The sequence below is a fragment of the Trichomycterus rosablanca genome, chromosome 1 (genome assembly GCF_030014385.1).
Source record: "Trichomycterus rosablanca isolate fTriRos1 chromosome 1, fTriRos1.hap1, whole genome shotgun sequence".
In the NCBI taxonomy this organism is placed as follows: Eukaryota; Metazoa; Chordata; class Actinopteri; order Siluriformes; family Trichomycteridae; genus Trichomycterus; species Trichomycterus rosablanca.
The window spans coordinates 16605333-16631354 of record NC_085988.1 but is presented as its reverse complement, the minus strand read 5'-3'; the positions used below and the strand labels follow the sequence as shown (position 1 = coordinate 16631354).

General features: G+C 39.4%; 1 long non-coding RNA gene across 1 annotated transcript; it reads right to left on the bottom strand.

Annotated features, from left to right (window-relative positions):
• Positions 1-1017: 1017 nt before the first annotated feature.
• LOC134319225 (uncharacterized) lies at positions 1018-26022 on the bottom strand. Its single transcript, XR_010013478.1, has 3 exons — positions 25914-26022; positions 1707-1856; positions 1018-1604 (listed from the first exon to the last, which is right to left on the bottom strand). It is a non-coding gene; the product is annotated as an uncharacterized LOC134319225 (long non-coding RNA).

Here is a 26022-nt window from a genome sequence, read left to right as displayed (position 1 = left end):
AACTGATGTGTAGTGTTCATGCATTGGCTGGATTTGTGTGTATTTTGACGGCTGTGTTTGGTTTTGAGCAAAGATAAAATAGTTTTGAGTTGATTGTTTGATTTTGCAAGATAAGTCAGAGGTTTTGTGAAAGTAGCTTACATTTTGGGTTTTGTGTTTACTGTTTTGAGAACAGGAGAGGACAATTCAGAAAATGTGTTTTAGCAATTCAGAAAAACTGTAAAAAGTTACCAGAATCAATTTTCAATGAGAAGTTAAAAATTAACAAAAAAATTGTAATATATAAAAATAATAATAATACAACATTTAAACGTTGCAACAGTCTTATTATACAGTACCAGTCAAAAGTTTGGAAACGCTTTCTCATTCCTGTGGTTTTTCTTGATTTTTTTTTTTGTCTACATTGTAGATTAATACTGAAGACATCCAAACTATGAAGGAACACATGGAATTATGTAGTGAACAAAAAGTGTTAAACCAGAATATGTTTTATATTTTAGATTCTTTAAAGTAGCTCTTTTGAAAGTATCTTTTGCTCTAATGACAGCTTTGTACACTTTTGGCATTTTCTCAATCAGCTTCATGAGGTAGCCACCTGGAATGGTTTTCAATTAACGTTTGTGCCTTGTCAAGAGTTAATTTCTGGAATTTCTTGCTTTTTTAATGTGTTTGAGACCATCAGTTGGGTTGTGCAGAGGTAGAGTTGGTAAAATATAAAACATATTCTGGTTTGTTTAACACTTTTTTGTTCACTACATAATTCCATGTGTTCCTTCATAGTTTGGATGTCTTCAGTATTAATCTACAATGTAGAAAAATAAAAATAATCAAGAAAAACCATTGAAGGGAAGGTGTGTCCAAACTTTTGACTGGTACTGTACATATGTGAAAAAAGAATTTCATTGTACTGTACATCTGTATATGTATAAATGACAAATAAAAACATTCTGTTCTTTTCTACATAGAATCAACAAATCACAGATTCTTGTTTTATTTGCATTTCAAAATTTCCCAACTTTGCTGTGAACAAGATAAACCAACCAGAATCCCTTTTGCCAACTTGTAGCATGTCATTAATGTAAGAAATCTTAAAATCTAAAAAAAAAAAACAGTAAATAATAAACAGTAAAGACAAATTGGACAATTAGGAGGGGTGCCTGCTTTGCACTGTGACCTGCAAGTGAACGTTTTTGCCAAGAAAGTAATGCATACATTCAAGCTTTCCTTGAAAAGAAAAAGCAAGGACTCTGGCTTGTTTTGAAAGACAGTTCATCTGGTTTCATTATGACCCCTTTTAGTTACTTATAAAGTACCAATGTCTTGACCAAACACATGCTATTTTTCTGTTGACATTTTTTTCTGTTTGTCTCTTGTTTATGTTTTCCAGTGTTGTGGTAAAAACACAGCTGAGGCTTTTATGGTGCCACTGAAAGATGGTATCTGCTCCCTCAACATTGTCTACAAGACCCTCATTGATGCAGATGTAGATCCCATCAGTGGGAAATGCTCCAACTACAATGCCATTAGGCAGCAGATTAAGAGGACAGAGCAGAGCCTGCAGCGGTCAGAGCAGGAAGCCTCTTCAGGATGAAAGTTTGGAGAGACTTACACAAGATGAGGGAAAAATTAAACAAAACAAGAATGCAACAGAACAATTTTTAAATGACTTGAGAACCAGGCAGAGGTCTTATAAAAAAGTTACTCACAGAATCTGAAGGAGCTTTGGAGCATGCTCAAGGAAAATCTGCGTTCAGCAAGACAGACACTTTAAAATCAGGAAGACAGACGACAACATGCTGAGACTGTCAGGGACGTAGGACTGGGAGTGTTGGCTGTTCCAGTGCTTGGATGGATTGCTGGTAAAAAATACAAATACGATAACAAAATAAATTAAAAAAGCAAATGACATTGTATGAGTAAAATGTTTTGTAAAAAAAAATCATCATTGGAATCGACTTTTGGTGTTATTGGATATATGAGGATACTGCAACCGTAAGTTACTGAGACGCAAAAGCAGCAATAAACGTTCCTCCACAAACACTATTACACTATTTCTTGGACGAAACACCCGCTTAATGATTAGGATTATTTATCCTTTAAATTATTTATTATTGTTTATATTAATCTGGACATTTCCATGTATAGTACATGACTTAAAATAGTGTTCAACCAAGTTTTTACTTTTTCTTTTTAGTGGCGTATTAATATGGAATGATGTGAGGTGGTCATAGGTGTGCGTATATCGGGGATTTTACAACGGTTTCAAACGCAGCTCAGCCAATCAGATTTTAGGACTGGAACTATCTGTTTTATAATAAAATGTGCTAAACTGTAGACAGTGTCTATAGAAGTCCAGAAAGGCCATGTGTTATTTTATAATTTATTTTTATTTTTTTTGTGATCTCAACTTTTCTGGTGATCAGATGCATAGGTCGTCTCTGTTCTGGAACTCATGAAGAGCCAATAACTACACACAGTAAAAAAGTGTAATAACACATGGCCATTCTGGAGACCTCCGTATAGTGTCACTCGTGGTTAAGCAGCATTGAATTTGTGGCAAACCATTTTAATTTTACATACAGCTTTAGTTCAATAGTGCCCCACTAAATGTGAGTTGTTTTTTACTCTGTTAAAAAGAATCCCATTAAAGCAGGTATTGGATATTTAAAAACTTATTTCAGATGATACATTTTGTTGGTCATGGTTCAAATATGTTATGCATGTTTTCTTTTTGCAGGTCCTATTATGGTGGCTGTCAGTGATTCAGAACTGGATGAAGCCTCCGAAGCTATTAAAGATGCTGAAGATGCTGAACGTACAACGTTTTGTGAATCAAGTGGAACAATACAAAGTCAAAGTGTCCAAATATGAATCCAAGATTTCCAACACAAAGGGTGACATCAGACATCAAAACGCCAAGTTGGAGCAAATTCACAAAGATATCCAAAAGCTGATCAAACTAATAGGCAATGTATCAGATTTCCAGAGAAAAGTAAGAGATGCTGTTAGAATCCTGAGTGTTTTAAGTGGCCGTGCCAGTGTGTTGGAGCACCAGACTCACAAATTCATCCTTCAGGAGCCTGTGATGAGGGTGATGGATGAAGTGATGAAGGCCGCAGAGCAAATATCAGACAACCAGCTTCTTAATAACAACGGAATATTGAGTCTCGTCTGTCAGATGAGGGAGAACCACCAGAAACTTGCAGCTATCTGTGCTGCAGATACAAGTAATGAATATGCATAAGATGGACAAACATCCTAAAGTGTGCTCCCCTTAAGCATTTTATGTATATCTTCTTTCTTCTTATTAACACATATTTTCCATCTATAAAATCAATAGACAAATAGATTTGAAATTGATATAGACATGGGAAGGATAACAAATAAAAAACAAACATGGAATACATAAATGTAAACATATACAAACATAGATACTTGGTTCCCAAGCCAATCATTTGTTAAAATCATTCTATTTACTGAAGATAAAGATTTGAAAACCTACATCACCCATGTGAAAAAAAGTAATCATCCCTAACATCATTCTGTTGCATAGTCCAGCTGCAATTGAGCTGTAGGTACATACAATGTCTTTTAGGAATTATTGCACAACAAAATTGAAGTACAACCACCCCCTCCTGTGGTGTTAGCTTTATGTTATATGTATCAGGATCCACAGGACCTTTGTCTCATCAGTCCACAGAATGTTATCCCAAAAGTCTTGGGGATTATCTACATGTTTTTTTTAATAAGCATTGGTTTGAGCTTTGCTACTCTCTCATAAATGCCATTTTTGCCCAGCACACCCTTTGTTTTTCCTCTTTTTTTTCTGAATTAGTTGTTGATGTGAAATTTGGTGAAATTTTGGTAGGCCAGCCACTCCTGGCCACTCACTGTTCCATGTTTTTTTTTCTAGTTGTGGATAATAGCTCTAAATGTGTTTCTGGAGTCCCAGAGCCTTAGCAATGGCTTTGTAATCCTGGTAGATTTCAATTATTCATTTTGCATTTGTATTTAAAACTCTTTATATTGTGGCACCATGTACTGCTTTTTAGCCTCTGCTAGTGAAATTAAAACTATTGCCAAATGAATTTGGTTAACAGGTTGATTTAGTAGTGTTGATTTAGGTTAATTTTTACATATGGCCAGGAAGGGCTGAGCAGCATTTTTCTTCAATGAATAAAATCATTTACTTAAAAAATCTTTGTGTTTCCTTGGGTTTTCTTTGTTTAATATTAAAAGTAGTTTGCTCATCTGAAGCATACAAGTGTGACAAGTATACAAAAACAGAGGAATTGGAAAGGGCAAATACTTTTTCAAAGAACAAAGTGGACCTAAGTGGTAACAGATCAGATGTAACCTGCACTAATATCTGATTCTGCGTTGTAACAAATCAGATTACTCATGCTAGAAATTTAAAAGCACCATGACCTTGAGACACTTTAGTAATCAAATTATCAAATCCTTTTTCCTTCCACTGTTGTATAAGAATGGTTGAGAATGTATAGGGTCATCATTGGGTAGATCAGCATGATTGTACTTTATAAATGTGATTTACTAAACAGCTCTAATTTGGTTTTAAATAGACAATAGAAAATATGACCTCTACAGCAAACTAAACAAAGCAATAAAAAACACTTCCCATAAAACATACATGGATAAGGCTTACGTATATGTTGCGGTTACTTTGATGCATTTGGGACTAGATGCCTTGGATATGGGAAAAGCACAATAAAAGCACACCTAGTTGCAGGTGATGGCTCTACCACTGAATTCTGTTTTTGCCATCTGTTTATACACTGCCTGGCCAAAAAAAAGGTCACCACCTGGATTTAACTAAGCAAATAGGTAAGAGCCTCTCATTTGATAATTACTGCATGGGTTATTATGTTTCAGCTGGCAACAAGTTATTTAACCCTAACTGATAAAGTGAGTAGCTTCTCATTTGTTAGGCAACCATGTAGAAAGACATCCTGTGGTCGTGAAAAAGTTAATTTGTTTCAGAAATTATTGGCATGCATCAAGCAGAGAAAACATCTAAGGAGATTGCTGAAACTACTAAAATCGGGTTAAGAACTGTTCAACACATTAAAAAGTGGAAGGACAGTGGGGGAAACATCATCTTCGAGGAAGGAATGTGGTCAGAAAAAAATCTTGAATGATGGTGATCAGTGATCACTTAAACGTTTGGTGAAATCAAATGGTAGAAAAACTCCAGTAGAACTCAGGGATATGTTTAATAGTGAAAGTAAGAGCATTTTCACATGCACAATGTGAAGGGAACTCAAGGGATTGGGACTAAACAGCTGTGTAGCCTTAAGAAAACCACTTGTCAGTGAGGCTAACCGACAAAAAAGGCTTCAATTTGCTAGGGAGCATAAAGATTGGACTCTGGAGCAATGGAAGAAAGTCATGTGGTCTGATGAGTCCAGATTTACCCTGTTCCAGAGTGATGGGCGCATCAAGGTAAGAAGAGAGGCGGCTAAAGTGATGCACCCATCATGCCTAGTGCCTACCGTACAAGCCTGTGGAAGCAGTGCTATGATCTGGGGTTGCTGCAGTTGGTCAGGTCTAGGTTCACCAACGTTATGTGCCCAAAGAATGAGGTCAGCTGACTACCTGAATATACTGAACCACCAGGTTATTCCATCAATGGATTTTTTCTTCCCTGATGGCACGGGCATATTCCAAGATGACAATGCCAGGATTCATCGAGCTCAAATTGTGAAAGAGTGGTTCAGGGAGCATGAGACATCATTTTCACACATGGATTGGCCACCACAGAGTCCAGACCTGAACCCCATTGAAAATCTTTGGGATGTCCATCATCAATACAAGATCCTGGTGAAAAATTAATGCAACTCTGGACAGAAATAAATGTTGTGACATTGCAGAAGCTTGTGGAAAAGATGCCACAGCGAATGCGTGCCGTAATTAAAGCTAAAGGCGGTCCAACCAAATATTAGAGTGTGTGACCTTTTTTTTGGCCAGGCAGTGTATATATACTGTATATATATATATATACAGTGTATCACAAAAGTGAGTACACCCCTCACATTTCTGCAGATATTTAAGTATATCTTTTCATGGGACAACACTGACAAAATGACACTTTGACACAATGAAAAGTAGTCTGTGTGCAGCTTATATAACAGTGTAAATTTATTCTTCCCTCAAAATAACTCAATATACAGCCATTAATGTCTAAACCACCGGCAACAAAAGTGAGTACACCCCTTAGTGAAAGTTCCTGAAGTGTCAATATTTTGTGTGGCCACCATTATTTCCCAGAACTGCCTTAACTCTCCTGGGCATGGAGTTTACCAGAGCTTCACAGGTTGCCACTGGAATGCTTTTCCACTCCTCCATGACGACATCACGGAGCTGGCGGATATTCGAGACTTTGCGCTCCTCCACCTTCCGCTTGAGGATGCCCCAAAGATGTTCTATTGGGTTTAGGTCTGGAGACATGCTTGGCCAGTCCATCACCTTTACCCTCAGCCTCTTCAATAAAGCAGTGGTCGTCTTAGAGGTGTGTTTGGGGTCATTATCATGCTGGAACACTGCCCTGCGACCCAGTTTCCGGAGGGAGGGGATCATGCTCTGCTTCAGTATTTCACAGTACATATTGGAGTTCATGTGTCCCTCAATGAAATGTAACTCCCCAACACCTGCTGCACTCATGCAGCCCCAGACCATGGCATTTTCACCACCATGCTTGACTGTAGGCATGACACACTTATCTTTGTACTCCTCAACTGATTGCCGCCACACATGCTTGAGACCATCTGAACCAAACAAATTAATCTTGGTCTCATCAGACCATAGGACATGGTTCCAGTAATCCATGTCCTTTGTTGACATGTCTTCAGCAAACTGTTTGCGGGCTTTCTTGTGTAGAGACTTCAGAAGAGGCTTTCTTCTGGGGTGACAGCCATGCAGACCAATTTGATGTAGTGTGCGGCGTATGGTCTGAGCACTGACAGGCTGACCCCCCACCTTTTCAATCTCTGCAGCAATGCTGACAGCACTCCTGCGCCTATCTTTCAAAGACAGCAGTTGGATGTGACGCTGAGCACGTGCACTCAGCTTCTTTGGACGACCAACGCGAGGTCTGTTCTGAGTGGACCCTGCTCTTTTAAAATGCTGGATGATCTTGGCCACTGTGCTGCAGCTCAGTTTCAGGGTGTTGGCAATCTTCTTGTAGCCTTGGCCATCTTCATGTAGCGCAACAATTCGTCTTTTAAGATCCTCAGAGAGTTCTTTGCCATGAGGTGCCATGTTGGAACTTTCAGTGACCAGTATGAGAGAGTGTGAGAGCTGTACTACTAAATTGAACACACCTGCTCCCTATGCACACCTGAGACCTAGTAACACTAACAAATCACATGACATTTTGGAGGGAAAATGACAAGCAGTGCTCAATTTGGACATTTAGGGGTGTAGTCTCTTAGGGGTGTACTCACTTTTGTTGCCGGTGGTTTAGACATTAATGGCTGTATATTGAGTTATTTTGAGGGAAGAATAAATTTACACTGTTATATAAGCTGCACACAGACTACTTTTCATTGTGTCAAAGTGTCATTTTGTCAGTGTTGTCCCATGAAAAGATATACCTAAATATCTGCAGAAATGTGAGGGGTGTACTCACTTTTGTGATACACTGTATATATATATATATATATATATATAACCAACTCAATTGAAGTTGCTGACATAGCCAATCAATTTTGTAAGTGAAAGTGAAAGGTGAAAATTTTTTATCAGTAAATTGATTAAATTGAGTTTATAGTTTTAAAACAGTTGTTCTTCAGTAATAATTTGTTGCACTGTGTATTGTTTTAAGCCAGAGAAAAAGTGCAGTGAAATGCATACATTTAGTCTTATTATATTATTGTTTATGAACACAAACCTTTCACTGAAAAAAGAATTGAGGTTCTTTAATAATTTAGTGTACTTTGCTTATTTAAAAAAAAAACAGAAAAGTGCAAAGTGAGGGAGAAATTGTCTTATGATATAATTGTTTCTGAATAAAAACCTTAGACTTCATTACAGTAACAAAAGTTCTTGTTATTTGCCTGAAAACTTTTCTGTAGTGGTTTTTAACATGCACGCGATTAACTAATTAACACAAAATCATTTAGTCATCAAAGCATATTGATGATAAATTCACCTCATACATTATGACACACTGCTAAAGTAAAAAGTATTGGTATCAGTATCTTAAGTCAAAATAACATTGAAATTTAAAGATACCTTAGTAGACAGCTTATTAAATGATCTAGAATTTCGAACAGCCTCATTCTCAGGAGCGCACGTAGGATGATGTAATAATGTGTCTATGTAGAGAGCGCACTAGTTTTTTGAAAACACCCATAGACAACATAGTAGTTTTACCACAGAATTACTTGATCTCCGACCACTCCCTCCTAATATATGAACTGTCCCTATCTAATAATATACAGCGACTACATCGTTTTAAATTTAAGCGTACCCAAATTGTTAACATGCGCTATTATTAAACCCCTGATTAAAAACGTAATCTTGATCCACACATTCTGTCTAATTATAGGCCAATTTCACACCTTCCTTTTCATTCTAGAACAAGTCGTTTCTAAACAGTTTTGTTCTTATTTACATGAAAACAGTAATTATGAAAAAAATAAATCAGGATTTAGACTCAACCATTGTACTGAAACTGCATTAATTAGGGTAGTTAATGTTTTATTAATGTCCTCTGATAATGGATGTGTCTCTTTTTTTGTTCTATTAGATCTTAGTGCAGCACATGTGGATAATAACATTTTACTGGATAGGCTATAAAATACAATAGGTGTTGAAGGACTCGCACACTCTTGGTTTAAATTAATTTGACTGACCGCTCTCAATTTGTCTGTGTAAATAATAAATGTTCAGAAACTACAAAGTTAAGTATGATGTTCGACAGGGGTCAGTATTGGGACCTATATTATTTACACTCTATATGTTACCATTAGAAAAAAAAAAAACATGGCATCAATTTTCACTGCTATGCAGATGACGCTCAGCTGTGTATATCAGCCAAACCAAATGATACTAACACAATCAGTAAGATAGAAGATTGTGTAAACGACATAAAAAACTGGATGTCGTGTCACTTAATTAATTCAGATAAAACTGAGGTTTTACTTGTTGGCTGTAAGGCTGTAAGAGACAAGTTGTCTAACCTGGTGCTAAACCTAAACACTTTCCCTGTTACTCCCAGCCCAGATGTAAAAAACTTGGGTGTTACAATTGATTCAGATCTTGACTAATATTATTAGAGTTGCATTTGCATAATTATTAATGCTGAAAAACTGATCCATGCATTTATAACTTCTTGCTTAGATTATTGTAATGCTCTTTTAACTGGATGCTCTGGTAGATTCATAAACAAACTCCAGTTGGTTCAAAATGCAGCAGCTCGAGTGCTAACCAGAACTAGAAAGTTTGATCATAGCATTTATTACTTGTTCATACTTATTCAACACTACAGCCCAGCATGTTTACTTCGTTCACAAGATGTTCCATGTACCTAATGACATTTTTTTGTACCATAAGTGAAAGCAGAAATTCTACTTGATTAAACAGGATTAAACCATATTTACATTTACAGCATTTGGCAGACACCTTTATCCAAACGACCTACAGTACTGTTAAAGTATACAGTCTGAGCAATTGAGGGTTAAGGGCCTTGCTCAAGCAGCAACCTGGCAGTGGTGGGGCTTGAACCAGCGACCTTCTAATTACAAGTACAGTACTTTAACCACTAGGCTACAACTGCCATACAGACTTTAAAAGTTACACACTTGCACTTCATGGTAAAAAATGGATACTTTCCTGTCTGGTAAATAACAGTTAGACCAGGGGAGGAGGTTTCCTTTTACAGTCAATGTCCTATTATCAGTACTTCTCTAGTACTCACGCAAACTCAAATTGGAGCAACTGTTTACAGCATGAAGCCAAACAAGACTTGAGTAAATGTGAAACTGAAATAAAGGAACTTCTGCAGAAAGTGAGGGGAATCTTCTGATCCTCTAAGCAAATGAAATTTCTGCTTTCACTTTCACTAACAACCAATTCAATACAATGTAAAATCCAAGATTTTTTCATTGAGAGGGGGCAGGACTGGAACAAGTGAGCTGACTCATGTTAGGGATCTTGCACGTAATTCCAGCACAGAGGCCTTGAAACACAGATCTATCAAATCAATTAACAAAATAATATTTACAAATGGAATACTTGTTTGCCCTCACTGTAATACAAAGACTGAGCTACATAGTTTTAAAGTTTCAAAGTTTTCTTACTAGATTAGAGAATGTGCAAACATGTGGGGGTGAGAAGCACATTTTATTTTATTGGCTCCATTATTTAGTTTGTTAGCATTATTTAGTTTGTTATTTTGTGCAGAAAAAGTTAAATGAAGTAGTTTTATGGTTATGTAAATATGGGTAAATCAGTCAATTTTTCATCACATTCAGCAACCAATGTGGTACATGGATCATAGTCATGACATTTTTGTTTCCACTTCCATTATTTTTTAAAGTAATGCAGAAAATTCATTAGAACCATTTTTAAAAAACGAAATATAAACACTAAAGTTAATGTGACCACATATTTAGATGTATTACAAAAAAATCATCTATTTATTTATTAATCTTTACTCATCCTTGTCCAACGCCACCCAGAAACACTGGCCACAAAGCATTCATTTTATTATTTCTTTTTTTTGTTTGTTTCATCTTGCAAGATATGTATGGGACCAATAAAATGAGGGGCTGAAGTTCATTCTTTATTTAGGGTGGAGCAATCCTTTCAGCAAGCAAAGCCTTTTACAACCCCAATTCCAATGAAGTTGGGATGTTGTGTAAAACATGAATAAAAACAGAATACGATGATTTGCAAATCCTTTTCAACCCATATTCAATTGAATACACTTCAATGACAAGGAATTTTAATGTTCAAACGGATAAACTTTATTGTTTTTTTGCAAATATTCACTCATTTTGAATTTGATGCCTGCAACACGTTTCAAAAAAGTTGGGACAGGGGCAACAAAAGACTGGGAAAGTTGGGAAATGCTCAAAAAACACCTGTTTGGAACATTCCACAGGTGAACAGATTAATTGGAAACAGGTAAATGTCATGATTGGGTTTAAAGGGAGCATCCCTGAAAGGCTCAGTCGTTCACAAGCAAGGTTCACCACTTTGTGAACAACTGCATGAGCAAATAGTCCAACAGTTTAAGAACAACGTTTCTCAACGTGCAATTGCAAGGAATTTAGGGATTTCATCATCTACAGTCCATAATATCATCAAAAGATTCAGAGAATCTGAAGAAATCTATGCAAGTAAGCGGCAAGGCCGAAAACCAACATTGAATGCCCGTGACCTTCGATCCCTCAGGCGGCACTGCATTAAAAACTGACATCATTCTGTAACGGATATTACCACGTGGGCTCAGGAACACTTCAGAAAACCATTGTCAGTGAACACAGTTCGTCGCTCCATCTACTAGTGCAAGTTAAAACTCTACCATGCAAAGCGAAAGCCATATATCAACAACACCCAGAAACGCCGCCGGCTTCTCTGGGCCCGAGCTCATCTGAGATGGACTGACGCAAAGTGGAAAAGTGTCCTGTGGTCTGACGAGTCCACATTTCAAATTGGTTTTGGAAATCATGGATGTCGTGTCCTCTGGGCCAAAGAGGAAAAGGACTGTCCGGATTGTTATCAGCGCAAAGTTCAAAAGCCAGTATGGGGGGGGGGGGGGGGGGGGGGGGGGGGGGTGTTAGTGCCCATGGCATGGGTAACTTGCACATCTGTGAAGGCACCATTAATGCTGAAAGGTACATACAGGTTTTGGAGCAACATATGCTGCCATCCAAGCGACGTCTTTTTCAGGGACGTCCCTGCTTATTTCAGCAAGACAATGCCAAGCCACCTTCTGCACGTGTTACAACAGCGTGGCTTTGTAGTAAAAGAGTGCGGGCACTAGACTGGCCTGCCTGCAGTCCAGACCTGTCCCCCATTGAAAATGTGTGGTGCATTATGAAGCGCAAAATACCACAATATAAACCCCGAACTGTTGAGCAACTGAAGTTGTACATCAAGCAAGAATGGGAAAGAATTCCACCTACAAAGCTTCAACAATTAGTGTCCTCAGTTCCCAAATGCTTATTGAGTGTTGTTAAAAGGAAAGGAGATGTAACACAGTGGTAAACATGCCCCTGTCCCAACTTCTTTGGAACGTATTGCAGGCGTCAAATTCAAAATTAGTGAATATTTGCAAAACACAATAAAGTTTATCCGTTTGAACATAAAATATCTTGTCTTTGTAGAGTATTCAATTGAATATGGGTTAAAAAGGATTTGCAAATCATCGTATTCTGTTTTTATTTATAGACTGCTAGCAAAGCGTAAAAAATCATTTTAAACCAGTTTAAATGAATGTAAACATACAAAAAATAAATGCATATACATTAATCTGTAAAGATGTATATTTAATTGTTCAAATACATTTTAAACTGTTTTGTCTTCATTGTTGCTTCAAACCAACGTTGTGCAATTGTTAGAGCAATATTATCCAAAATGATGGAGATGATCTGGGATGCAAAACTATGACTACAGTTAATTCAGTCTATTAAGATAAGATAAGATAAGATAAGATAACACTTTATTGGTCCCGAAGGAAATTGCAGTGTCACAGTACTTTACAAATTACACAATTACAAGTTACAATTTACAAATTACAGTACAAATTACACAAGGGAAGACAGACAGAAAACAACACAATTAAACATAACAGGGCATAGGCAAAAAGACAGGACATTATTAAAAACAGCAGCATATGTATTATTGCACTAAGAGAAAAATGTATAAATAAATTATTTAAAAAAAAAAGTATATTGCACTAAAAGAGATAAAATGATATTGCACTGCAAAAATCAATCAAGTGTGTCTGAAATGAGGAGAATCATTGTAAAGTCTTACTGCAGTGGAAAATAAAGAACTCACACAGTGCTCTTTAGTACAGCGGAGCTGTATCAGTCTACCACTGAATGTGCTTCTCTGTTTCTCCGCTGTAGTATGCAGGGGGTGTGATGTTTTGTCCATAGTGGCAAGCAGCTTATTGAGTGTCCGGTCTTTTGCTACTTCTTCCAGAGTCCAATTTGACTCCAACAACAGAGCCAGCCTTCTTAATTAGTTTGTTTATTTTGGTCATTGCACCTTTGTTGATGCTGTTGCCCCAGCACACAACAGCATATAATATGGCACTAGCAACAACAGACTGGTAGAATGTCCATAGGAGTTTAGTACACACTCCAAAGGACCTCAGTTTCCTCAGAAAGTACAGACGACTCTGTCCATTTTTGAACACTGCACTGGTGTTAAAACTCCAGTCCAGTTTGTTGTCCAAGTGCACACCCAGATACTTTTAAGTGTCAACCACCTCCACTTCTACTCCTTTGATAGTGACTGGTGACAGGGGGGCTAAGTTTCCTGAAGTCCACCACCATCTCCTTCGTCTTACTGATGTTAAGCTGCAGTTTGTTCAGTATACACCAGTCAACAAAGTCTGAAACCAGCTTCCTGTATTCAGCCTCCTGCCCATAAACAGGAACGGTCCTAATACAGTCCCCTGGGGAGCCCCTGTACTGCACATGGCCATGTCTGATACACAGCTCTGCAATCGCACAAACTGGGGTTGACCAGTCAGGTAGTCCATTACCCATGAAATGATAGACCCACCTTCATCTGCCGAAGTTTCTCCCCAAGTAGGACAGGCTGTAAGGTGTTGAACGCACTGGAGAAAAACATAATCCTCACAGTGCTGCCTGTATTTTTCAGATGGGAGTACATTTTGTCCAGCAGATAGATAACAGCATCATCCACTCCAATGCCATCCTGATATGCAGGGGGTCCAGGTCAGCTCCTACCAGTGATCTCATGTGGCCCAGCATCAGCCTTTACAGTGTCTTCATCAGGTGGGAGATCAGAGCAACAGGACAGTAGTCATTTAGCGCCACTGGTTGCTTCTTCTTGGGGACAGGAACCACACAAGAAGTTTTTTACCCGAGTGGGACCTTTTCTAGGCTGCAGCTCAGGTTGAAGATGTGCTGAAGGACTCCACACTTAGACTGAATGCCATCCGGTCCAGCAGCTTTACACTGCTTGAGTTTCTTCAGCTCTTTCTTCACCTGGTCAGCAGTAAAAGTTGGTACCCTGCTGCTTGACTGGTCCAGAGTGTGGTTGGGGAAAGGAACATTCATGTCAGGTGAGGTGTAAATGTTCAGTAGGGTGGAGGTATGGGCTGCAAATGATGATGGCTGTTGTTGTGCTGGGGTGTTAAGATGCAAGACGGCTGGAGACAGAGCAGAGGACAATGGGGCAGAAGGAGAATTGTTGTCAAACCTTAGAAAAAACTGGTTTAACTCATTCGCCCATTCATGACTGCCCTCAGTTGATGTTGATGTTTCTGAGCTGCATTGATTGAAGCGTGTGATGTTTCTCAGGCCTCTCCACACCTCACAAGCATTGTTTTTCTCCTAATTGGCCTCCAGCTTAGCCCTATACTCGTCCTTGGCCTCCTTAATCTTTATTTTGAGCTCTGCTTGCACTATCTTTAGCTCATCCTTGTCCCCTGTTCTGAAGGCTCTCTTCTTCTGGTTCAGGAGGGATTTTAGGTTGCTTGTAACCCATGGCTTGTTGTTAAAAAGCATCGGATAGTTTTAGAGGGTACAACAGTGTGCACACAAAAATTGATGTAGTCTGTGACACACACTGTTATCTCATCAATGTCCTGATTGTGAGGGTCACAGAGAACGTCCCATTGTGTGGCCTCAAAACAACCCTGCAGTGATTCCAAGGCCTCAGGTGACCACTTCCTCACTGTTATGGTGGATGCTGGTTGTCTTTGGACCACAGACTTGTACTGTGTATTGAGGAGTACCAGATTGTGGTCAGATCGTCCCAGCGGAGGGAGAGCTGTGGATTTGTACGCTTCTTTGACATTAGCATACAACAAGTCCAGTGTTCTGTTTTCTGTTGTCAACTTTTTAGCTAATGCGTTTAACCCTGGTAGTTTTATATTGGACATTTGCCTGACATTCAAGTTTCTTTCATCTCGTTCTCGGCTAATAAACATTCAAAAATGAACAAACCTGCACAAACTGACTCTGCAGTAAACAAGACACAAACTACAATCAAATATGTTTTTAAAAGTATTTCAGTTTATTTTTATTTAACGCTATTTCGTGATTGTGAGGTTCATCTGCATGCCTCTCAAAAGTGCATGAAGCCATGTTATAATAACGTATTACCTAGTGATGTGTACCATTTACCACACATGTATTAAGTCCTACAGTACAGGTACAATGAAATACTTATTGTGTAAAAAAATCTAAAAATGATAAAGATACATTTTAATGTAATAAGCAATGTAGTTATAAAATATAAAAATATAAAAACTTGGAGAAACAAACATAAACAAAACAAAAATGGAGAAACGTAAATTTTTATATAACGAAGGTTGTAGTTACCATGTCACTTGAACTACTTACTACAACTACATTACATAATACAAGTCTTACAGTGTGGGTACAGTAACGAATCATATAATGTACTACATCATGAGTACAATAATAAAGAATGAAATATAGAAAATTAATTTAGAAGGGCGGCACGGTGGCTAAGTGGGTAGCACTGTTGCCTCACAGCAAGAAGGTCCTGGGTTCGATCCCAAGACATGCAAGTGAGGTGAATTGGAGACACTAAATTGTCCATGACTGTGTTCGATATAAACTTGTGAACTGATGAATCTTGTGTAATGAGTAACTACCGTTCCTGTCATGAATGTAACCAAAGTGTAAAACATGACGTTAAAATCCTGATAAACAAACAAACAAACTGTAATTTAGGGGTAGTAAATGATACATGTCACTAGGTAACTACTTTTAAAAACATATTTGATTGTAGTTTGTGTCTTGTTAACTGCAGAGTCAGTTTGTGCAGGTTTGTTCATCTTTGAATGTTTATTAGCCGAGAACGAGATGAAAGAAACTTGAATGTCAGGCAAATGTCCAATATAAAACTACCAGGGTTAAATGCATTAGCTAAAAAGTTGACATTAACTAGCAGACAACATGCAGACAGCATCCACCATAAAAACCCACAGCAACACTACTAAAGAAGTTATGACGCGAGTTATGATGATGTGATTATTTGGAATTAGGCAGCTAAACAAGCTCCTTTGTCCCGCCCCCTGCGCCCCCATGCCCCGTCCCTCGGCAGCTACAGGTACAAATCAGTTTTGCAACACGCTGACTGAGATATTTGTTGCAATACTCGTGGCGGGCAGATTTAAAACTGTGCTGTAATGTTTTTATTCTCACATCAAAAATAAAAGTACAAATTTATTTTTCACAGGTACAAATCTTTTTTTACAGTTACAGATTTATTTTTTACAGATACAAATTTTACAGATTTATTTTTTACAGGTACAAATCTTTTTTTACAATTACAGATTTATTTTTTACAGGTAGAAATTTTACAGATTTATTTTTTACAGGTGCAAAACTTTTGCTACATATTTACCTCCATAAAAAACAGGGTTAAATATTTTTTTCCCAACAAAAAGTAAATTCATAACATAGAGGACTAGGAACAGTTTTGAGCATCTAGTTCACTTTTGCATGTTTTGGATATGGGGAGATCATACCAAACACCTTTTACACAGTGACTAAAAAAATAAGGATTGAAGCGAGGTTTCTGTTACTCATGTTGCTGTTTGCCACCCGCTCTACCATGCCACTCATGATTCAAGAGTGCTATTGTGCTCCAGGTGAAATGGTTTCCATTAAATATCACATCCTCTTTGTTAGTGCTGCAGCTGGCACACCCTCTCTGTGATTAAGTGGTATAAAGAAACAATATACAACACCAAATCAGAAAAAGCTGGGACAGTATGGAAAATGCAAATAAAATAAAAATGCAGTGTTCCTTACATTTACTTTAATTTTTATTTGATTGCAGACAGGATGAACCTGAGATATTTCATGTTTTATCTGCTCAACTTCATTTCATTTCTTAATAAACCTCCATTCCTGCATTTCAGGCCTGCAACACATTCCAAAAAAAGTTGGGACAGGGGCAATTTACAGCTAGTAACGAGGTGAAAAAACCAAATAATGATGTGATTCCAAACAGGTGATGTCAACAGGTGATTGTAATCAAAGTTTGGTACAAAAGCAGAATCCAGGAAAGGCTGAGTCTTTGATGAGCAAAGATGATCAGAGGATCTCCAGTTTGTCAACTAATGTATAAGAAAATTGTTGAAATGTTTAAAAACAATGAACCTCAAATAAAGATTGGAATATAACAGACTACTATGGCGCACAGAGAGGCAGCCACGGTGTTTTGGTGCCTTGTGTGTTTGTTTGTTTTACTTGTAAAACTTGCGTATAGCAACACAATTTATATAACTTTTAATCGGAATGAGCCTCTATACATCAGAGGCTTAACTCCACTAAACAGTTTACCGGATTTAGAGTGCATACCAGCTGAAATTCTTCGGAGTATCACCAGCCGGTATCCCGTAACGATGAGCAGCGGCGCCGGAGAACTCGCGTTAGACGAGGCGGCGTGCTCGCTTCAGACCAGCGCTTCCCGGAATACTTCTCTCTAATGTGCACTCTCTTAGCAATAAAATGGATGAATTAAAACTGCTGGTAAGAATGACTAAAGACTTCTCTACCGCTTCCGCTTTGTGCTTCAGTGAAACGTGGTTAAATGACACAATTCCCGACGCTGCGGTGGAGCTACCGTGCTTTTCACTGCACAGAGCAGACCGCAACCCTGTTCTCACTCAGAAAACTAAAGGCGGAGGAGTGTGTTTTTATATTAACCACAGATGGTGCACAGATGCAACTGTTTTGGACAGGACATGCTCTCCAGATCTAGAAACTCTTATTATCAGCTGTAAACCATTCTACTCACCCCGGGAATTTAATTCTATTATTCTGGTTGGATTATATATTCCCCCGACGGCACATGCCAGCCTAGCCCAACAACAGCTGGCTGACCAGATTATAGAAGCTGAACAGCAACATCCAGACTCTCCTATTATCATTATTGGAGTGCTGAACTGCCAAAATATAAACAGTTAATCAACTGTCCCACCAGAGAAGATAAGACTCTTGACCACGCCACCAGGTGAAGATGGCGGCGCGCACAGTTGCAGCAGCTCGACGCTCTCCGATACGGTGCTTTTATGTTGTGTTTTTGTTTTTATGTTTGTCCACTAATGTCGCGTTTAGTACCGCAAATCCTACCTACAGCCGACAGGATCTTCTAAAAATCGGATTACTGCAGAATCGGGCAGTTACAAGTGAATTTCTGCACTCGCACAGCATACCGGAGGAGATAGCCAGGACACCCGGCGCTCCGTGTTTTGTTGTCAGCTCCGGCAGGCAGAGGAGGCAGAGGAGACACAGGAAGCAAAAGCGGGGCTGTCGGTCTGGAAGAGCGGCTAGGCTAAAGGAACAACCACACAAGCCACCGCTACCCAGCGTTTTCCTCACCATTGCCAGATCCATCACCAACAAATTGGACGAACTGAATCTGCTGATTTCCACTTTCTACACTCGCTCATACCAGATGTAGCCATTGAGCTAACAGGCCGCACTGCATTTCGCTGGGACAAAAAAAAAGACTCCGGTAAAACAAAAGGAGGGGGGTTATGCATTTACGTACATAACAACTAGTGCACTAATATCAAAATCATTGATAGACATTGCTCTTTTGATTTGGAGTACCTAACAGTTAAATGTAGACCTTTTTGCCTTCCGCCCGAGTTTACTGTTGTCACGGTAACCGCTGTTTACATTCCACCCGATGCTAACTCTAGCATAGCGCTAGGCTACCTGCTCACAACAGAATAGCTATCCTGAAGCAGCACACATAATAGCTGGTGACTTTAACCACGCTGATTTAAAAACAGTTCTCCTGAAATTCGATCAACACATTAAATGTGCTACCAGGGGGAAAAATACATTAGATAAGGTTTATGCAAACATCAAGAATAGTTTTAAATCAATACTTTTACCACACGTGGGCCAGTCAGACCACTGCTCCATATTTTTAACCCCTGCATACACCCCCCTCAAAAGGAAAGCTCAACCAATCACAAAGACTGTCAAGGTATGGCCCGAAGGAGCTTCCTCACAGCTGCAGGACTGCTTTAAAAGGACCAACTGGGACGTCTTTGAGGACCAGGACTTGAAGGAGTACACATTAACTGTACTCTACTACATTAAGAACTGTGTGGACAATGTTACAGTTGACAAAAACATCAGGATGTACCAAAACCAAAAGCCTTGGATGACAAAGGAGGTCAGAATTCTCCTCAATGAACGCAACACCGCCTTCAAGTCTGGAGACAAAGACTTATACAGCACTGCCATATCCAACCTGAAGAGAGGCATCAAGGAGGCTAAGACTGCCTACAAGAGGAAGATTGAGGACCACTTTGCCAACAACACTCCACGACAGGTATGGCAGGGCATCCAGCACATAACCAATCACAAGACCAGGAACTGCACGATGGTTGAAGGTGACGCCTCACTGGCAGAGAAGCTTAACTGTTTCTTTGCTCGCTATGAGGTAAAAACAGCGGAGACAGACACAAGACCTCCACCAGTCTCCAACAACAACATCCTCACGGTGCAGGAACATGAGGTGAGATGTGTGCTGAGAGCAGTGAACCCCAGAAAAGCTGCTGGTCCTGACAGTGTGACAGGAATGGTGCTGAAGGTATGTGCAGACCAGCTCTCTGTGGTCTTCACCAAAATCTTTAGCCTGTCCCTATCCCAATCCATCATACCAAGTTGTCTGAAGTCTGCCACCATCGTACCACATCAGCAAACTTAATGACTATCGCCCGGTCGCACTCACTCCAATCATAATGAAGTGCTTTGAGAAACTGGTTTTACATCACATTAGAGACAGTCTCCAACCTGCCTTTGATCCACACCAGTTTGCCTACAAAGCTAATAGAGCCACCGAAGATGCCATCACCACTGCTCTTCATACAGCACTCACACACCTGGAACACCAGGGGAGCTATGTGAGGATACTCTTCATAGACTTTAGTTCTGCTTTCAACACAGTCATACCGAGCAGACTGGTGATCAAACTCGCAGATCTTTCCCAACCCACCTGCCTCTGGATTAAGGACTTTTTGACAAACCGCACCCAGTCTGTTAGATTAGGCCGCCTTCATTCCTCCAGCATCACACTTAGCACTGGTGCTCCTCAGGGATGCGTGCTAAGCCCACTTCTTTTTGCTCTGTACACTTACGACTGTGCCCCCACCCACTCCAGCAACACCATCATCAAGTTCGTGGATGACACAACTGTAGTTGGACTTATCTCGGGAGGAGATGAAACCGCATACAGGGGTGAAGTTGAAGGACTGTCTGAGTGGTGTTTACAGAACAATCTCACCCTGAACTCATCAAAAACAAAAGAACTAATAATTGATTTTAGGAAAAAGCATGCAGACCCTGCACCTCTAATCATCAATGGAGACTGCATGGAAATTGTCCCTTCCTTTCATTTCTGGGCACACACATCTCTGAAGATATCTCCTGGACCACCAACACCATGGTAGTAGTGAAGAAGGCACAGCAGAGACTCTACTTCCTGAGAATTCTCAGAAAAAACAACCTTCAGGAGAAGCTGCTGGTGCCCTACTACCGCTCCGCCATTGAGAGTGTGCTGACATACTTCATATCAACATGGTACAGCAGCTGCTCAGCGGCAGATAAAAGCTCTCTTCAGAGGGTCATCAGTACAGCCCAGAAGATCATCGGCTGCCCACTGCCCAGCCTGGAGGACCTTTTCAGCTCTCGCTGCCTCAGCAGAGCAACCAACATACTGAGAGGTCCATCTCACCCTGGACATCATCTGTTTGACCTGCTGCCCTCTGGAAAACGCTTCAGGTCCATTACAGCCTGGACAAACAGGCTAAAAAACCAAAAAAGTTTTTACCGCAGGGCCATACGGTAACTGAACACTTCCAAACCACACACTAACAACTGACTGACTCTTATAAATCACTGCAAAGTAAAAACTGAACAAACATTGAACTCTGGATTCTCTTTAAACATGGTCAATGCTTCATTTTACTCTGACAGTATTTATAATTATATTTATTATGGCTGCACTATTGTTTTGTAGAACGTGCAGTTTATTCCGTGCAATATTCTAAGCCACTCAGGGCATGTGCAATACCCCACTACTACCTCACTGCTGTGTGTTTTATAGTTTAGACTTTATTCTTTATATTTAAGATTCACACACACTTACACATATGTGTGTTTTGTGTATTTGTATATAATTTTTATTGCTTCTATTCTTACTTACTGTATGTGTAAGCACCATTGGATTGCTACTCAATTTCGTTGTACACTGTGCAATGACAATAAAGGCATCTTTATCTTTTATCTTATCTACTGCACCATTAAGGACGCTTACCAGGCCTAGACCCGTGCCCCACTTAATAACTCAAACTCAAAAGAAGCTTTATTGGCATGACAAATAATGACATTCGTATTGCCAAAGCAAGTTACAGAGAAATATTAACAATAAAAATAAGAAAGAACAAAAATATACAGAACAGTTACATGTGCAAAAAATATAGAATAGAATAAAATATTAATAAAAACAGTGCAAAATAATAACAATAAAAAGTATAATATTTACAATAATGAGGTAGTAAAACAATCAGTTTGTGCGTGTGTGTGTGTGTGCGTGTGTGTGTGTGTGTGTGTGTGTGTGTGTATGAGACATGGTCACCCACTGTCCCTCACCTGGTGGCAGGTGTGTGTATAGAGTGCTGCTAGTGTGCAGCTCTCTCTGTGCTCCCCCAGTAGGTGGGGCAGTTTGTCGGGGTCTGGGAGGGAGGTAAAGTTGGGGATGATGTTATTAAATTTAGGGAAGAATTGGGAGCGGACGTGGTGGTACTTGGTACACCGGGTGAGGAAGTGCAGCTCCGTCTCTACTGTGCTGAGAGTGCAGTGCTGGCACAACCTCTCCTCCCGGGGCAGCCAGGACCGGGTGTGTCGCCCCGTCTCCACGGCCAGGTCGTGTGCGCTCAGTCTGTACCTCGTCAAGGTGTTTCTTAATTTAGGGTCGGATACTGTGCTCAGATAATCTGCTGCACTGTAGTGTCTGTTTAAGGCCAAATAACACTGCATTTTACTTTGAGTTTTAGTTTCAGTTTCCCAATAATTCAGATATTTAGTTCTGAGTCTTTGTGTAATTTGGTTTATTCTAATTGGGTTTGCAGATTTCTCCTGTTCCTGAGTCTTTATTGTGTTAGTGTGTGTTAGTGGTGTGTCGGCGTGTGTAATGTGTCTGTGTGTGTTATTAGTGTGTCGGTGTGTGTTAGTGGTGTATGGGTGCAGTGACTCAGGACCAGTTGGATGAGGGGACTGGTATGTTTGCTCAGCTCTTGGTGTTTCAGGGCTTTATAATAATAAGATTGGGGGTCGCTCTCATTTAGATGGTTCCAGAAGTTGATGCTCTTCTCTGTATGTTGATAATTAGAGGAAATCGGCCCAATTCTGCCCTGCATGCATTGTTCGTGGTGTGTCTGTGCACCTTTAGGATGCTTTTACAGAACTCTGTGTGCAGGGTCTCTAATGGATGTTTGTCCCAATTACGGAATTGATGGTGTGTAAGCGAACCCCAAACTTCACTGCCATATAGAGCAATCGGTTCAATTATTGATTCACAAATTTTAAGCCAGATTCGAACTGGAATTTCCACGAATGTTTGACGTTTTATGGCGTAGAAGGCCCTGCGAGCTTTTTCTCTCAGTTCATTTACTGCCGGATTAAAGTTTCCTGTGGAACTGATGTTTAGTCCGAGGTAAGTATAATCTTTAGTGTGCTCAATTTCATGGTGTCCTAATTTAAATGTGTGTTTGGTTCCCTGAGATCTGGCTCTTTTCTGGAAGGTCATAATTTTGGTCTTTTTGAGGTTGACGGTCAGGGCCCAGGTCTGACAGTACTGCTGCAGCAGGTCCAGTTTGTGATGGAGACCCTGGGCGCTGGGGGACAGCAGGACCAGATCATCTGCATATAGCAGGAGTTTAATCTCTGAGTCGTGTAGAGTGAGACCGGGCGTGGCTGAGTGCTCTAACATGGAGGCCAATTCATTAATATAGATGTTAAATAGAGTTGGACTTAAACAGCAGCCCTGTCTCACTCCACGCTCCTGAGAGATGAGATGTGTTCTCTTACTGCCGATTCTTATTCCACACTGGTTTTCTGTGTACATGGATTTAATAAGATCATATGTTGTACCCCCTACACCACTCTCTAACATTTTATAAAACAATCCTTCATGCCAAATGGAATCAAAAGCTTTTTTTAAATCAATAAAACATGCAAATATTTTAGAGTTATTTTGAACTACATATTTTTCGATCAGGGTGTGTAGGGTGTAAATATGATCGGTAGTGCGGTAATTTGGTAGAAAACCAATCTGACTTTTACTCAGGACATTGTGTTGGGTAAGGAAGTGTAATAATCGTGAGTTAATTATACTACAGAATAACTTCCCCAAATTACTGTTCACACAGATGCCCCGGTAATTATTAGGCTCGAATTTATCTCCACTTTTGTAGATGGGTGTTATGAGACCTTGATTCCAGATTTCAGGGAAGGAACCGACACTCAGAACCAGGTTAAAGACTTTTAACATCGCCAGGTGAAATTTGGAGGTCCTGATGATTTCTTTGTTTTTAGTTTTTTAATGTTGTCTTTAAGTTCCTGCTCAGTAATGAGAGAGTCTAGAGGATTCTGGTGGTCTTTAACAGCCCATTCCAGTTCCTCTAATTTACTAATAATTAGATTTTGTTCAGGATTTGAATCTAATTCTACATTTTTAAAGAGTTATTGGAAATGGGTTGTCCAGATATCCCCATCCTGAATGGCCAATTCTTCCTGTTCTCTATGTTTTAATTTATTCCAATTGTCCCAGAATTGATGTGTGTTGATTGATTGTTCAATAATTGTTAGTTGTTTTTGGGTGTACTGAGCTTTTTTGGTTCTGAGTGTACGTTTATATTGTTTGAGGGTTTCACAGTAAAGAAGTCGTGTGTTACTGTTGTTTAGGTCTCTGTGTTTTTGGTTTGATATTTTACGGAGTTCTGTTCTTAGGATTTGACAGTCTTTGTCGAACCAGCTGTCATCTTTTGTAGATTTAGGTTTTGATTTAGATTTAATTTTTAATTGAGCTTTATTTGCTGTATTTTTAAAGATCTGATTAATATTTTTAACTGCCTGATTTACTCCTTCTTTACTGTGAATGTACGCAGTGTCCAGAAAGTTATCTAAGCTAATTTGGATTTCTGTGCTGCTAATTGCTTTCTGGAACTCTTCTGTGCTGTTCTCAGCCCATCTGTAGGATTTGGAGATGCTGTACAGCTTACTGGGCTGTGTGTGTGTGTGGTGGGGTTAGTTTCTGTCTTTTTGATGAACACAGTAATTTGGCTGTGATCAGATAGAGGGGTTAGAGGTTTAACAGTAAATGCACTGAGAGAGAAAGGTTCTAAATCTGTTATTGCATAGTGTACTGTACTATTACCAAGAGGTGAGCAGAACGTGAACCTTCCTAATGAGTCCCCTCGTGTTCTACCGTTGACGATGTACAGACCTAAAGTTCGACAGAGCTGCAGGAGGTCTTTACCATTTTTGTTAATAACATGATCATAATTGTTTCTGTGGTTTAGGTTCGAATTGGTGTTAAGAATTTGGTTGTTATTGATGAATCTGTTTCCCTGATCATTTATAATATCAGGTTGGGTTCCTGTTCTGGCGTTCAGGTCTCCACAGACGAGCATGTTTCCCTGGGCTTGGAAATGGCAGGTCTCTCTCTCCAGCTCTGAGAACATGTCTTCAGAGTAGTATGGAGACTCTGACGGAGGAATATAAATGGCACAGAGAAACAGATCCTTCTGTGATGATAGTATAGTTTTGTTTATTTTAGCCCAATTGTGGTATTTTCCAATTTTCATGGTGTTTATTAGTGTGTGTAGGTGTGATTTGTACCAGATTATGAGACCTCCTGAGTCTCTGCCTTGGCGCACTGTGCTAAGTTTTTGGGAGGGTAGTATGATTTCTCTGTAATCACGGGGACAGTGAGTGACCGTCTCGGCCTTGCACCATGTTTCCTGTAGGATGATGATGTCAAGGTTTTTAATGTGTGTGTGGAAGTCAGTGTGTACGCTTTTTAATCCAAAGGCTGAGGAGCTCAGGCCTTGGATGTTCCAATTAGCAATAGTAAGTGATATTATGCAGTTGCAGTGTTTAAAATGAGATAAACTTTGTAAAAAGATATCAGATTTTTTGTGTTTATGTATATATATTAGGGCTGTCAAACGATTAAAAAATTTAATCGCGATTAATCTCAGAATTTCATATAAGTTAATCGCGATTAATCGCATTAAAAAAAAATCTGTGTAAATGTTATAGAAAACAAGGATTTTTAAGTGAAATGTTACAGTTAAAATGGTGAACACATTTTATGCTAAATGTACTGATGTTAAAAACTGCTGGGACAAGAGAAAACTGTTTTATTCACTCACATACTAGGCAGTAATACTATCCAGTGGTTTAATGGACGTTTCTACACGAACTGAGTGTGTTTAGACTAGGGTGGCCAGATTCATAGTAACAAAAAGGAGGACATTACACCCCAAAAAGCCGGACATCATATTAGGAACAGGGGGACATGCTACTGCAACACACAGAATGAATCCAGAACCCATATAACAGTTTTTGACCAATTTAAGCAAGAATTATATAACAAATGACTGTTTTACTCACTAAATGTTGTGTCTTTTCATATTTAGGTCCGTTCATCGCTGCCTCAAAAGTTTACTTTTTGGCATTTTCACCGCGTTCCTGATCATGAGAGCTGAGTGATTGACTCAAG